Source organism: Pteropus medius, unplaced genomic scaffold (assembly GCF_902729225.1).
Source record: "Pteropus medius unplaced genomic scaffold, Ma_sr-lr_union100, whole genome shotgun sequence".
In the NCBI taxonomy this organism is placed as follows: Eukaryota; Metazoa; Chordata; class Mammalia; order Chiroptera; family Pteropodidae; genus Pteropus; species Pteropus medius.
The window spans coordinates 3,943,583-3,960,144 of NW_024344240.1; positions in this window are offsets into that span (position 1 = coordinate 3,943,583).

A 16,562-nucleotide genomic window follows, 5' to 3' on the forward strand; every position below is an offset into this window, starting at 1 on the left:
ATTCTTCAACCTAGTCTCCCTCTCAACCAAGCTATTTTGGATCCTAACAAAAGAAAACTAAGAGAATTTGTCACTAACTGACCTGCACTACAAGAAATGCTAAAAGTAGTTCTTCAGGATGATGAGAAATTATACCAGTTACACAGAAAAGGATGAAAAGCATCAGAGGTGGTAAATATCAAATACAAAAGCAAAAGGCTATTTTCCCCTGCTTTTCATCTCTTATAATATCTTTATATCATATAAATGTTTAAAGCTAAAATTACAATATCACCCTTATTGTTTACAAGATATGCAGATGTGATACATACAACTATAACACAAGAGATGAGCAAAACACAGATGTATATAACTGCCAGTTTTATATATTTTACATAACTGATACATTAGAAACTGTAAATAAACTTTGAAAAGTTAATGTTATCCACTGTTATCACTGGAGCAACCACTAAAAAGGGGGCAGGCTGTGAAGACTAATAGCTTCTCTGCTGAGGTCAAAGGGGCTCAGTCAGTTTGGAGGGGTGACCAATGATCAACACCAATGACGATGTCAATGGTAGTGATGATCTTGGAAATGGATAGATGAAGAAGGCCACCATCTCTATTAGCCAGAGTTGGTGGTCATGGTTGTGGTAAGCGTATTCCTAGCTGAAATTGTGCAGATAAGCATCAGAGACTGGAGAATAACCCAGGGACACACTCACAAGTGCCCTTGAAGCTGCATGTATGTATACACGCACCTAGGAAATATTGCTTTCCCTCCAGTGCCTGCAACTCTCGGCCTCACGGACTCAATCGTCAAGGCCTCTTCCGCCGTGTCCCTCCAGTGCCTGCAACTCTCGGACTCTTTTCTAGGAAAGAGTCCAGAAAAAAGTAAAAGCCAGAGAACACTTGAAAATGGCCTCAACTTTGAATTTTTCTCCTTCCCACACACAGATCTACGGGCAGAGAACGGAAGCCTTACTATTGGTTGAGCATAATTTCTGTATTAAAATTGGATGTTCTCCAACCTATGCATAAACAAAGGCAACCTGTAGGAAAGTAGACTTGCAAACAAAAACAAGAACAAAAAATACATTAAAAAATACTAAACAGAGACATTAGTGTTCACACACTACAGTAGCAACAGATTTCGCAGATTTAGGCTAGGGAAGTTATTAAACAAAAGAAAACAAAAACAGCAACAGCAACTGTCAGAGGGAGAAATGAGAATCCAGAGAAGTTAAAATATATTATCCAAATGTCAAATTTTTAACCAAAAATTACAAAGCAAGAAACAGAAAAGCGTAATTCATTCTGTGATGGGGAGGAAGCAGTCAACAGAGTGATTCTGATTGTCACTGGAAGCTGGTTATAACAGACAAAGACTTCAAAGCAGCTATTATAGATAAGTTCAAAGAAGTAAAGAAATGTTACATTTGAAAAGTTAGGGGCAAGCATGACAACAGTAAATTAATAGGTATAAACGCACAAAAAGACATTGAAATTACAAAAAGTTATTTAAAAATTGAAGAAAACTTAACTCTGAAACCTATGAGATAGCATACCAACAAACATGAAATGGGAGTCAAAACAAAACGCTACATTTTGTATGATTCTATTTATATAAAATTTTAGAAAAAGAAAATATGGATCAATATTAAATGAGCAAATCAAATAAATGAAGAGAAGACATGCTTTTCTCTGTTTTATACAAACAACTTAGCAGGGATCAGGCAGTAAATTTAATAAGACTTTAGTGAAGTATATAGGGACAGTAGAAGGAAAAATACAATGAAGAAAATAACAATAAGTAAGCCCATTCCTCAGGTTTATTCTAGACCAGCTCTTTGTTTTACTTACGGTCTGCCCACACTGGTAGCGTCTCAGTGCCTTAGCGTCTAAGCAAAGTAACCCTTATCCTACAAGGAAGAGAAGTTTTTGTTTGTTTGTTTGTTTGTTGTTTGTTGTGTGTATGTATGTAAGGCTAGATCTTCTTACCTTTTCTGCCATCTAATTGCAATCTTCCCTGGGTAAACCATTGCCCTATCCACAAGAATGTGGTCTAGCTCCATGTTCAATAAGACAGATGCACAATGATTTGATGCCTCTTCATTTCCAAAAGTCTTGGTTTTTCACTATCAGATAACACCATCTGTAAGACATCAACATCCCAGCACATACTATGCTACCCATGCTTAATCCATTTTCTTTTTAATTCATCATTATAAATGGTTCAATTATTTCATCATCATCAAGAGTTCCATTTTCAACCAAAGTTGCCATGTTGTATAAGGTTTAAATGAAACATTAGGGACAATATTTGTGAAGATTTCATTATCATGCCTGGCACAGAAATATGTGGAGTAAATGTTATATCTCTCTCATTTTTTCCCCTGATATAATGATAAGATTTATCAGTAGGTCATGAATCGTTTTAATCAGTGAAATAACTAGATCAAATTTATGTTTTAAAAGTTTCTCAAGTAGAAGTATGGACAGAAAGACTAATGCCTAGGAGACCATCCACTTAAGACAAAAGAGGAAGAATGATAGAGGAGGATTAAGCTGTAGACATGGAGGCCAAAATGTAAGCTACACATATATTGTAATTTTTTAAATGATTATTTAGATAATGAATAAGTAGTGAAGGTCTTTAAGAGAGGGGGGAAATGATCAAAACTGTATTTTAGGGCATGTGTCTAGATTAATATAATGAAGATGCCAAAGGATTGGAACTAAAACAGGGAGATGATAGAATTTAATTGCCCAGGTGATAAATGCTTAAAGCCTGCCTTAAGATGATGGACTTAATAGTGATAATAATGGTCTTTGGAATGGTTATCGTTGAATGCTTGCTCTGTGCCACAATGCTGGCACAACTCCAAAAATTCATCTAATCTTCAGAACAATACTGCATAATTTTGATACTGTTATTACCCTCATTTTGCCAAAGTTAGTAACGGAGTAGCCAGGCTGGATTCAAATCCAGGCTACTTTTGAACCCTGTGCTGCAGTAGTGTTCTATACTAGTGACATATAAAGAGAGAATGACTGCCTGGGTGCCAGTGGTCAAAGACCAGTGACATATGACCCAGAGATTTCTAGACTGTGGAGACAGTTGGAAATAAGCCCTCAGGACTCTGATTCTTATAATTATAATTCATTCTCTTTCTCTTAGCTTACACTTATACTTCTGATAGTGTGGACTCTCTAAATTTTCTCCCTACTGTAACAGTACTTACTGCAAGAAATATGTCATATTTCTTTTTAAGATAATCTGACTTAGTTAAATCTGGCTGAGTCCCTGCACTTGTTGGGGTTTATGAAAGCTTCAGTGTCAGCCATGACCAGAACTGCCCTTTCTCCACTGCACCATACAAGACCCAGAAAAATAAAGAAGGAACATGTTTCTCAGTCCACAGTAGACCCCTTCGGCCAGTCTTTGTCACTGCCATCCTTAGTTCATTATCCATAAGACACTATTTTGATGCTCATATCCAGCACTGAAATTGGGGACAACAAAGGCACCCAGAGCAGATGTATGTAAGTAGAACATTCTCACATGTGTCCATGCCTCTGTGTGTGTTACCTGCCCTTGAGTCAACTCTGACTCCTGGCAACCCTATAAATGAGGGATGTCCACTGTGTCCTGTCTTCAACAGCCATACTCAGCTCTGTAGAGTCATGCTCATGGCTTCTTTTTGTTTTTTTCCAGTTTTATTGAAATATAATAGACAGTTGCTCATATTTACTCTGTATAATTCAATGAGTTTTTTCAATTATAGTTGGCATACCATAATATATTAGTTTCATTTGTACTGTATAGGGATTAGAGATCTATATAACTCACAAAGTGATCACCCCACTAAATCTCGTAGTCTTCTTTCTCCTTACATATTTATTACAACATTATTAACAATTTTCCTTATGCTATACTTTATATCTCCATGTCTATTTTGTAACTATCCATTTGTACTTCTTAATCCCTTTGCCCTTTTTTTCTATCCCCCCAATCTCCTCCAATCTAGTAGCCCTCAAAATATTCTCTGTATCTATGAGTTTATTTCCGTTTTTGTTGTTGTTGTTTATTTTGCTATTTAGATTCCACATGTACATGAAATAATGTGATATTTGTCTTTCTCTACCTGACTTATTTCATTCAGTTTAATACTCTCTAGGACCATCAAGGCGATATCTTTTTCCATCCCCTTCCTTTTAGTCTCTGTGTGTCTTTTAATCTGAAATGAGTCTCTTATAGGCAGCATATGTAGGGGTCTTGTTTTCTTATCCATTCAGCCACTCTATCTTTTGGTTGGAGCACTTAATTCTTTTCCATTTGAGGTACTTATTGATAAAAATGTAGTTATTACTATTCTTTATTCATGTTTTTGATACATGTTTTTTCTTCTTAAAGAAGTCCCTCAAGCATTTCCTATAATACTGGGTTGGTGTTGATGAATTCCTTTAGCTTATTTTTGTCTGGGAAGCTCTTTATCTGTCCTTCAACTCTAAGTGATAGCTTTGCTGGATAAAGTATTCTTGATTGTAGGTCCTGGGTTTTCATCACATTGAATATTTTGTGTCAAGCCCTTCTGTCCTGCATAGTGTTTTTTTGTTTTTTTTTGTGTGTGTGTTTTTTTGCTATTCTTATGGGTGCTCCCTTGTAGGTAACTAACTGCTTTTCTCTTGCTGCTTTTAAGATTCTCTCTTTGTATTTAACCTTTGGCATTTTAATTATAATGTGTCTTGGTGTGGACCTCTTTGGGTTTATCTTTTTCTTAGGACTCTCTGAGCTTCCTGCGGTTGTATGTCTATTTCTTTTACTAGGTTAGGAAAGTTTTCCATCATTATTTCCTCAAATAGCTCTTCGATTTCTTGTTTTCCTTCAGGCACCCCTATGACATGGATATTTTTACATTTCATTGTGTCCTACAGATTCCTTAAATTGTTATTGTAGTCTTGACTTCTTTTTTCTTGCTGTTCTGATTGAGTGAATGCCTTTGGCTTCTTTAATGGAGTCAGTCCATCTCATATTTTGTCTCCTCTCTTCCTGCTGGCTTCTGTTTTCCTCAGCATTATTGTCTTTTCCAAAGAACCCTGCCTTCTCACGGTGTGCCCAAAGTAGGACAGCTCCAGGCAGTCACTTAGTAGCTATCTCAGCTATAAGATTGACTGTCATAGTACCTCGGTGTTTGTGTTCAAATACTTATTTTCCTTAATAATGGCCATAAAACGCGAGTAGTGAGGTTGGTAATTTAGAAATGCCAAAGAGGAGCCATAAGTGTTTCTTGTAAGCAATAAGGTAAAAAATATTACTAAAAAGACATAATAAACATGAATTTATTTGAACCTGACAAGTGTTGACAGAATTAAAAGGAGAAATTGCAAAATTTTACAGTTACATTCACAGATTTTAGCATTAACGTCTTGGAAACTTAGGAAGCAAAAAATCAAAGAGAATATAGTATTTGAATTAATAACATAGTGAAGCAGAATTCAATTGTATTTCTCTATATATCTTACATTTAGAAAGTAAAACAAACTGTACGATTTATAGTAGCATTAAAACCACAAACCTAACAAATGATGAGAACTCTATTAAAAAACATAAAACTGCATTAAGAAACATTTTGAAAGACACTTAAAGGGAGAGATATGCCATATTCATGAATATAAGACTGAAATATTATAAAGATAGCAAATCTTCCCCAAATTTATTTGTATGTTTGATGCCATCATTTCTGTTTTTCTCTTGTAGAAGTGGACAAAGTCACATTTAAATAAATATGGAAAAATAATAACCAAAACATTTTTGAAGAAAAATAAAATTAAATTAGGAGGGTGTAGTCTCAAAAATATCCTGATACATTATAAAACTAGTCATTTAGAGATTGTGGAATTGAAGTAGTAGAAAATTGGACATGAGAACATAATAGAGAACTAAGAAACAGACTCCCACACATGTGAAACTTTCATATATGACAGAGAGACAAGGTAAGTAAATGGAGAATATGGATATTTCAATAAACAATGCTGAGCAATTGAGTACCATTTGGAATAAAATAAAATTGGTTCCATGTCTCACATCATTCGACCAAAAAAAAAAAAAATTCCAGATGGATTAAGGTTTAATTGTGGAAAGAAAAAATATAAAGCTTCTAGAAGATATTATACAAGTATATATTTAAGATCTTAAGGTAATAAATAATTTCCTGTACATGATAAAAATAACAATAAAGGAAAACATTAATAAATCTGCATATGACAAATTGTCTTTTAATCAAAAGAGAGCAAAAGAACAGTGTGAAAACAAGGCACAGAAGAGAAGACTTTTACAGAAAGGATTAGAATCAATATTTAAAACTTCAAATTTCCTGAGAAAAAAACCTTCAAATTAAAAAAAAAAATGACAATGCAAATTTTAAAAAAGAAAAGACCTTTACGAAAGTGGATTTCAAATGGCCAGTAGTGATAAAAAAATGACTCAATATTATTGTTCATATAATTGCAAATTAAAATTAGAATGAAATATGTACGTTTATCAAGCCAAAATTCAAATGGCTGGGAATGCCAACTGTTGGTAAGGATATGGAGCAATCAAGCTCTCCTACACTGTTATGGCAATATACACTGGTACGGCATTTTAGAACACTGTGTGTCACCTAATGAAACTGAGAAACTTACAAATATATAACCCACAAAATGGGTTACTTCTAAATGTAAGTCCTAGGGAGACTTACATGTATGCTCTAGAACACATATATCTGAAAGTCCATAGTTTTGTACATTACTGAAAAAATTGTTACAGTGACATTAATAATAAACAATAACAAATTATGATATAGCTACACATCATAATTTTAGACAAAGAAACAAGAAATCAATATACTATATTATTAATATAAAATTTAAAAGCAGACAAATCTGAATTCTGTTGTTTATAGGTACATGATTATGTAGTAAGACTATAAAGAAAAGCTAGGAAATAATTATCGCAAAGTTAAGATAGTGGTAACCTCTAGGTATGGAGTGAAGTCATTTTAAATATAGATGGAATTAGTTTAAAGATGAGACATGAGGGAAATTTCTAGAGTGTGAGCAGTGTAGTATTTCTTTACCTTTATGTTCATTTTATTTTACCCATTTATCACACATAACCTTTAAATTCTAAGCAATACAAAATCACAAGAGGCTTTACCAGGTTCTAAAGTATATTTCAAAAAAATAAAATAAAATTTCAAGAATGGTCAAAATTATTCTGACAAGAAAAAGTACATTTTGGTACTAAGTATCGCTTTGGTAAGGATCCACTTTTGTTACCTTTAAAATAAAGTCAGAGATACTTAAAGTCCTTAACAGCTCACAGAATATAAGAATACTTTCACTTTCTTTCATCAAAAACTTCTAAAGCAGGAAAACATAAAACTTCTTTTAGCATCCCATTTCAACCGTTATTGACTTTCGGTTTTGGAAGTTATTTTTGAGGTCTAAACTTAATCTCTTGCCCTTAATCTTGTTTTTTATTTTGTCACCAATCTTTGGGCTATAAGGTAAATTCTTGAAGAGACTCTTATTAAGTTTTAATCTTTTTTTTTCACCCAATTGGAAAAATAAAAATAGTGTTTCCATAAAGTTTCCCTTACTTTCATACCTCTGTTTTCCAAAATTTTATTTCTTGTGGTTATGTTTCTTCCAAACCTTATTGGGTCAGAAGGGCTGCAAGAGTGTGGGGGGTGGGTAGAAGGCAGGGGGTATATGATAGTTACAGGGGGGAAATTTGTTTTGAGAAGTGTGTTTTCACTTTTACTGGTTCTACCATTTAAATAGCATTATAGCAAAGATGTTATAATGAACAATAATCTTGTTTTACAAGTTTGCTAAGCTCAAGCTAATAACATATTAATATAACACGATGTATGACTAGCACTCTACGATTTCCAGTACATTTTTACATACATTATTTCACTTTATTGTCTCAATGACTCTTTGAATTATGACTCCTACTTTGTTCCTGTTGATGAGGAAACTCAGAATGTTGATGTGCTTTGCCCAAGGACTGTAGGGCAGAGAAGAGCAAGCACTGGAAGCCAAGTCATCTGAGAGTTTGGCCAATGTTCTTTCTTTATCACATATTCAAGTTTTAATTTGTATATTAAAATTTCAGCATCACAAATAATTTGGACACTCTCCTAGAATTTATGTAATACATTAAAATTTTAGGTGATCAGATTGATTTCTCCTGTGAAAGAGTATATTTCCTGCTATCACCATTTTTGATGGATAGAATAGTAGTACCCTAAAGATATTTACATCCTAGTTCCCTAAACTGTGAATATGTTACATCACATGGCAAGAGGGAATTAAGGTTGCAGATGGAATAATAGTTGCTGAACAGCTGACCTTAGGATGAGAAAATTAGGCTGGATTATCCAGCAAGCCCAAAGTAATCACAATGGTCTCTTAAACGGGGAAGAGGGTGGAAGAGTCAGTGTCAGAGTGATGTGATATGAGAAAGACTAAACCAGCCATTGCTTACTTTGAAAATGGAAGGGGCCATGAAGCAAGGAAAGTATGAGGCCTTGATAGGCTGGAACAGACAAGAAAATGAATTGTTCCTGAGGGAATTGTTCCTGACACCAAATACATGTTAACATTTTCAACACCAATGATCCAACACTAACTGGGTGTCCAACATTTCGATTCAATTCTGACACCGACTCCCAGTGTTATCACAGACCCTACCAGTTAGTCCCACAAGACTGCTCCTACCTCAGAAGCCAGCTGCAAGTGGGGTGTCCGGGCGACCCACATTTCTGTCTGACTGACTAGGAACTCAGAGGTTCTTATGACTCCTCCTCAAGTTCCATTATTTGCTAGAATGACTCTCAAAATGCAAGAAAACACTTATTATTACTGGTTTATTTTAAAAATACAACTCAAGAACAACCAAACAAAAGAGGCATAAGGCGAGATACGGGATAGGGAGGCATGTGGAATTTCCACACTCCATCCAGGAAAACTACTCTCCCAGAACCTCTATGTGTTCATCAACCTTGAAAGTCTCAAAACTCTATTGTTTAGGGGGGTTTAGTATGATCGGTTAAATCATTGGCCATTGCCAATGGAACTTCGGGTGGGGCTGAAAGTTCCAACCCTCTAATCATGGCTTGGTCTTTCCTATGGCCAGCTTCCCTCCTGAAGCTATTAAGGAGCCTTTCAGCCAAGAGTCAGCTCATCAAGCACGCCAAAGACACTTTTGTCTTTCAGGAGGTTCCAAGGGTTTTAGGAGATCTGCAGAATCCAGAGACAAAGACTACTTTATTATTATTATTATTATTATACGGCAATGCCCTAGAATCTCCAAAGAACAGCCCTGCCAACACATCTTTATTTTAGCCCAGTGAAACCCATTTTGGACTTCTGACCTCCAGACCAATTTGTAATGTTCTAAACCACTAAATTTGTGGTAATTTGTTAGAGGAACAATAGGAGACCAATACACAAACTTATAAACATTTGCAACAGGTTATCATGTTCATGTAGTGAAGTAGCATTTCAGATACTAAAAACATGAGAACAGCTTTGATTTTTGTTAGTTTGTTTTCTAGCTACTGTATTTATGAAAGACAGATGATTTTTCACAAAAACTTTTCCTCTTGTGTAGCTGTTTATATCAATGCAATCCAAAATGACAGGATACTGACATCTGAAGGAAAATACACTATTTTCAGATCAAATATCAGCTGTCAACTTGGATAGAGTGCATTGTTTCTGATATTTTACAGCTCAGTTCACCAAAATTTTACATGTTTACAATTTAGTTCTGGTGTGAAAATTTTGTTGAAATATGTTGCATATGAAGTGCACAATAAGAACCATTATGGACACAGCAGCCTGAATATATTATATTTGGTCTAAATGTGAATAGATATATGTAAATAAAGAATAAAACAAGAGATTAAAAAAATACTCATTGAAGCAAATGAAATCGGTAAATAATTTACATCAATAAGTATTTTCAAACACAAAATGAGTATTTTCTATTGTTTATTGACAGTTTAGAATTCAATGTAATCTCTTTAGCTGGGGCTGACTTTATATAGTAGCCAGAAAGTAGGAAACTAAATGTTAGTTAATTAAACCCTGTTTAATTTCTGTTGATTGTATAAAACTATGACTTAACCATGGGAATCTGCAAATTATAGATATATAGAAAAAGAATCCTCTCGATGTTGTTATATATGTAGAGACTAATTAGCATTATTATTAAAATTCATTTTCAGCATAAAAATACAAGAAAATACAAAGCATTCGGATTATTGTTTTGATGAAAGGAACATAGATGAGCGAGTATTTTCTTAGTGCTCTAAGTAAATGGAGACACAGAGAATTTACATCTATACAGCACAACGATAGTTTGGGATTAAAGAAATCACATTAAAAAAACAGCTAGAATTCTTAATCTGATCTAAAGAACCATGGTTTTTAAGAGTGAATAAAATAATTAGGCTTAAATTATTTCACTTCTAAAGCAAATATGACATTGAACCATGTCTTCTTTTCTTGTTAGGCATAATTTATTATTTTTAATGTTGTTATTCTTATTTATATTGATACAAAAGAATACTTTTTAAATTATCAAAAATATAGAATTAACCAATATATATTTTTTTAAACACTTTGGGATTTACATGATTTTACTTATATTGCCTTACTTAATCTTCACAGTTATTATTTAGGATTAGAGAAATAGTTTTTCTTTTTAATTTTTTTAATCTAAGAAATAAATGCTTGACCTCCAATTTACTCTTTGCAATTTCAAATTCAGGTGCTTATCTTAGTGCCAGGTATATTGAGAGTACCCAATAAACAGTACCTACCTTTACTTTATACTTTTTGTATTTTTTCATAACAAATCAAAGTAATACCACCAATTATCTAATTAACAGATTCAAATTATGTTGAAACATAATTCCAAGCTAGGCAGTATTAGTCACAAACAATTCTGCATTTCCTTTGATAAAGGCTTAGCAGGTCTCAGGTTGGCATTTTGTGCCCTACCCACACGTCCCCCATGTCAGGGTGAAGGTGAACTGAGATTCAGCCCAGGTTGGCTTAGCAGGCAATGTTAGCCAGAGAGAACAGCAGCTCTTTTGTAATTCATTATCCCCAAAGGGATGCATTTTACAATTTATAAAAGGCATCATATGTACTCTGGTTTAGGACAATAAAAAAACATCGCTTATTAATTTATCTTATGAATCTGAAATCGTAGTTACTAGATTTATCTGTTGATTATACTAGAAACATATACTAGTAGCTTTATATTGATATAACTAAAATTATATAATAACTATATAGTTTTATATCTCTATAAATAAAATCATTTTCTTTCAGACTTGAAGCTATTTGTAATGTTTTCTTAATTTTTCCAGTATGATTTGTTCAAAAATTTCTTTATAAATAATTTGACACAAAGATCACATTTTTCCTAACAGTGTTTTAAGAAAATGGGGCTTCATGGTACCAAAATGAAATGGTGTTTAAACCATCGAATGATACCTCCTTTTCTCTGAGTGTCATACAGATGCAAACGAGTTCATAAGCTGACATTTGGAAGGTCAAATTTACAGAGGCTCATATAACCATATTAGCTTCATGGATGGAAAGTTGGAGTTCATTAATACAAAAGAAGCTTAAGTAACAAACACTCTCTTCTCCGTTTAATAACATTCCATTAATCTCCCATTCTAATGTCATCATTTAGTTTCAAGCCATCAATGTTGTTGCTGTATCCCTTAGCTACCCTAATTGCTTGGCTGATTGATTGAATTAACTTTAACATAATTCTTAAATGGGCCACACACTGTTCTAATTGTTTTATAAGCACTAAGTCACTTAATCCCCTTAAAGATGTGGTATATACCATTATGATTCCCATTTTATTGATGAATAAACTGAGACACAGAAAGTAACTTTTTCAAGGTTACTGCAGTTAGTAAAGTATCAGAATCGAATTCAAAGTGGTTAGTTTAGCTCCCAAGTTTTCACTATTAACCACTACTTGTGCTACTTCCTGTCTTCCCATCTCATCTCTTTCAAGTCACTTCTTATATCAGGGCAACCTCTATCAGAGATATTTTGATCAAGCATTTATTAAATGTACTTTTATTACATGCCCTGCTTTCTGCCTATACCTGTCATTGTATACCTTCTTAGTCTTCCAGAAACTAACAGCTGCTCCTAAGAGAGGAGATTGACAGCATGCATGTTTTGTGTTTGATATGCTTGAGTCCTATTATTACTCTATTTCCTTTAGATTTTTGGCTCATGGCATACACATTAAAGGATGGTAAGTGAAATGAAAAATGGTTAGGCAAGTATTTCATAACCCCAAAGATGTAAAGATATTTATAAACTATGTTGCAGTAATCAGCTAAAGCCTGAGGCACCCTCATATAGATTTTGTCCACCACAGAATAGAGCATGTTCTGCAAATATACGACTGCTCCCAGGTGCCCACATCTACAAAGACTGCAGGCCTGTGTCACAGACGTGGGACAAGAAGAGCAAGGATGAAGTCTGGACATGCATCATCTTCCAATGTGTCCACTGCTGAAATGCAGCTCAATCGATGTCAGTCTCCGCAAGCAGGTCAACCAGACCTTCTCCTTGGTAAAGGGCTGGAGACACCAGACGTGTCCTCTTTATTTCATGTGTGCTAAAAGCAGCAAGGGTCTTCTCCTTCTGGGCATGGGAATATGGGTTCTCCCCAGCAGTGCAGTGAGGTGCACCATCCCGAAGGACCACTGATTGTAAAACCACCTGGTACTGACGAGGGAAATCAGAGATGCCTCAAAGAGCAAATTTTAAGCTAAAATAATGTAAATTTAATAAATAAGCATAAATGTTTACCAGGAAGCCCAGAAAAGGAAAACATACTTTCAGCATAAGGAATAACAGGAACAAAACTATACAAGTAAAGAAGAATATGGAAGGTCCAATAAAATGCCATGGCTGGAAAGGGTTACATCTGCAGGATGATATCCAGGAGATGAGACCAAGTGTGAGGTAATGGTCAAAGTGTGAATGAGTTTGAAAAGTGGGTTAGAAATCTGGACATAATCCCACAAGTGGTTTTTAGAACACGTACCATAAACTTCTGGAGTTCTGCAAAGGTTTTGGGGGTCCCTCAAATATTTTATTCAAATACCATTTAAATTGCATTTCTAAATAGTTTTTAAAATCTGACCAAAAGTTACATACACAAAAGTAACACATTCAAAAATATAACACCTAAGGATTAGCAATATAATAACTACAAGCAAGTTAACTCATGATGAAGTATAGATTTGACTTTTTCTGTGTAATTATTGTAACTTCTGATTTAAAAAAGCACAGATTAGGAAGTTTGAATGCTGTAATGATCATCGTAAAAACATTCTGTCCTGAGAATGTCTACTCAATATCAAGAAATGGTAAGATGTGTTAAAGCTACTTTTAGAACTTATAGTAAGATGTGCCTTTATTTTGTACAAATTTTATATTTATAAATGTTATACTTTGTTATGTTTTATGAGGTAAAATAATTACCCTTAAAACTAGATATTCATTTGTGCCTAAAACTAGGAAATATAAAATAATTAAATAGTTGAAGAGCTATCTTATAAGTTAGACTAATTTCAAGAAAAACGACAAAACAAACTTTGCTTTCACCCGATTCAACTAGTTATGGCCACGGTGACAATACAAAATAAAATCAATTCTGCTCTTACACAAAGTCACTCACAGGGAAAAATGCTATGACTTTATTTATTTGTTCTTAGAATTTATCTTTTACCATAACAAAATATCCCCAGCACTACAATGTTTTACACAGTAAATTTTGCAAAAGAGTTTCTGAGGTTCTTGCAAGGTAATAATATCATTCTGTAATACAACATAGTATACATGAAAATAAATCTTTAACTGCTGTCTGCGAAAGTGAATAACTTAATATTGTTTAGAAAATATGACTTAAGTTTAAATTTGATGATATTCAAATACCTTAGTATATCACATGTGTTGAAAAAGCCACACTGACAGGAAGGAGCTTATTAAACTTTCTGTTTCTGAAGTTGCAAGAATGTCACATGAGTCAGCTACTAGAAAATGCAATCTGCTAATTCATCACAAAAAAATATCCATGGTTGTTTTACATGATCTTTTCATATGGGCTCATTAATTTTTCGGATGCTTGACATATATAGAACTGTAGAAAAAAAAACAGAATATGGACAGTATTTGGAATTCCTCAGATCTACCCTGTTGAAGATTAATGATATTTTCATAGATTAAATACCTTGATTCCCAAAGAACAAAATGACTTATATTGACATTTTAGTATAAAGAAAATATGTCTTACAAATATAGTTGCAATTGAATAATATAAAACAGCTGTTAATGTCCAAAATTTTTATAAATAACCAAACTAGCTAGAACTCATGAAATACCAAGTGTCTCAGTCAGCTCAGGCTGCTATAACAAAATACCTTAGACTGGGGGCAGGGGGCTTAAACAAAAGAAATTTATTTCCCACAGTTCTGGAGGCTGGAAAATCCATGATCAAAGTGCCAGTCGATTCACTTCCTGGATTGCAGATGACCACTTCCTGGCTGGGTGTTCACAGGTCCTTTCTTCAGTGTGTGCTTGTGGAGGGAGGGAGAGATCTCTCTTCCTCTTCTCATAGGATAGTAATCCCATTATGAGGGTCCCACCCTCATAACCTAATCTAAACCTGATTTGCCTCCCCAAAGCCCCCACCATCAAAACTGTCACACTGGGGATTTTGGGCTTCAACGTATAAATTGGGGCGGGGGGGAGCAGGGAGAATATAAATATTCAGTCCATAACACTAAAAGGGCATCCTGGCATCCCTATGATTATCTTCAGTTCAACTCACTGTCTAGTCCATATCACAGGTGATATGATGGGGAAAGAGTAGAATAAAAAATGAAAAAATGAAAAACCAATGTTTCCAAAATGTGTCTAAGTAGTTGTTTCACTATCGATAGGTAATAATAATAATATGTTATTTTTCAAAATAGCATTGGTTAACACCACACAAGCTGTCCATTTCGTTAAAGTGTAATCTTTAAATTGCAGATCTTTTAATTATTTGTGATAATTGAAATGATATATAACATTTCTATTACTTTATCATTGGTTGTCTTGAGTTAGTGCTGATATTAAAAATTTCAAAGAGAACAAAATCTAATCATCCTTTCTTTTTTAAAACCAAAATACTCTTCCATTAGATAAAGCAGATTATTGTCTGTAAGGCTAAATGTTGAAACATCCTAACAGTAAAATCATTCTAAAAGGATTTTTAAAAAGTCTTCTCATTTAAAAAATTGCAATGATAATAATTGGAAATGATTTTCCGGGGTACGGATTCAAAATTATGAAACTGCTGCATAAGTACACTGTGACTGAACAAATAAATAAATGGATGGAGGATGGTAGGAGCTGGGTTTCTCAGTGTTGCAGAGGGCACTTACAGAAAAGCAGCGGGGAGATGCTAGAAAGAACCATGCAGTACTGCATTTGAATCAGAGACATTAGTGTAAACTCATGTTTGGTTTATTACAGATGCAGGTAGATGGATACAGAAATAATGAGAACTATTCACATGTTCATGGTCAGTGTACATGTTATAGCTCTGTTCACTAAGAGGGCCTGGAAGCAGCCGTCCTCCTATGGTAGCACGCGTGCATGATGCCCAGATCTTGGTTTCTAATACCGTTTTCCAATGAAAGAAACCAGGGTTTTTTTGGGAAAATGTCCGACTCCAGTACCAGGGAAACAAACATACAAGATGAGCCTGGAGCATCCTAACATAGGAAGGAAGGAAGGAAGGAAGGAAGGAAGGAAGGAAGGAAGGAAGGAAGAAATCCCAAAGGATGGGGCATGGCAAGGGAACACAGGAACCAGCCTGAAAGTGCTCTCAATGGCCAAATTTGAATTTTCAAATAGAAGAGGCTCACCAAGTGCCAGTTAAAATAACAGCAAAAAAGACAAACACAGACCAAAGCATCACCAGCAGAATGCTGAACTCCAAAGACAAAGAGAAAATAGTGTGAGTTTCTTGAAAAAGAGGACTGACAAAGGAAAATAATAGACTGCCATCAGATTTCTCATCTACAACACTGGAAACTGGAAGACAGTTTGAGAAAAGGGATAGTATCCTTGGAATTTTGTGCCTAGTCAAGCATTTATAAATATGTAATAAGGAAGAAGCAAGGCCACATTCAGATATTTCAAATTCCAGAAACACACCACTCATCAAAACAATTTTTTGGAGTGGGGGTGGCAAAGAGGGAGAGGGATGGTGGAGGTTGAAGGAGGAGAGCAAAATACTCCACGCAAATGAAAAATCCCAAGAGGTAACAATAATGTATAAGAAACAGGAGTTGGTAAAGAATCTTGTGAAACTTATGTCAAAATAAATTTTGATCATGCTTGTAAACTATGAGTCTTTGCTAAAAGCAAAGTTTCAAATTATGTAAGAGATTCTGTTGCCGACTCTCACACAAAGGTAG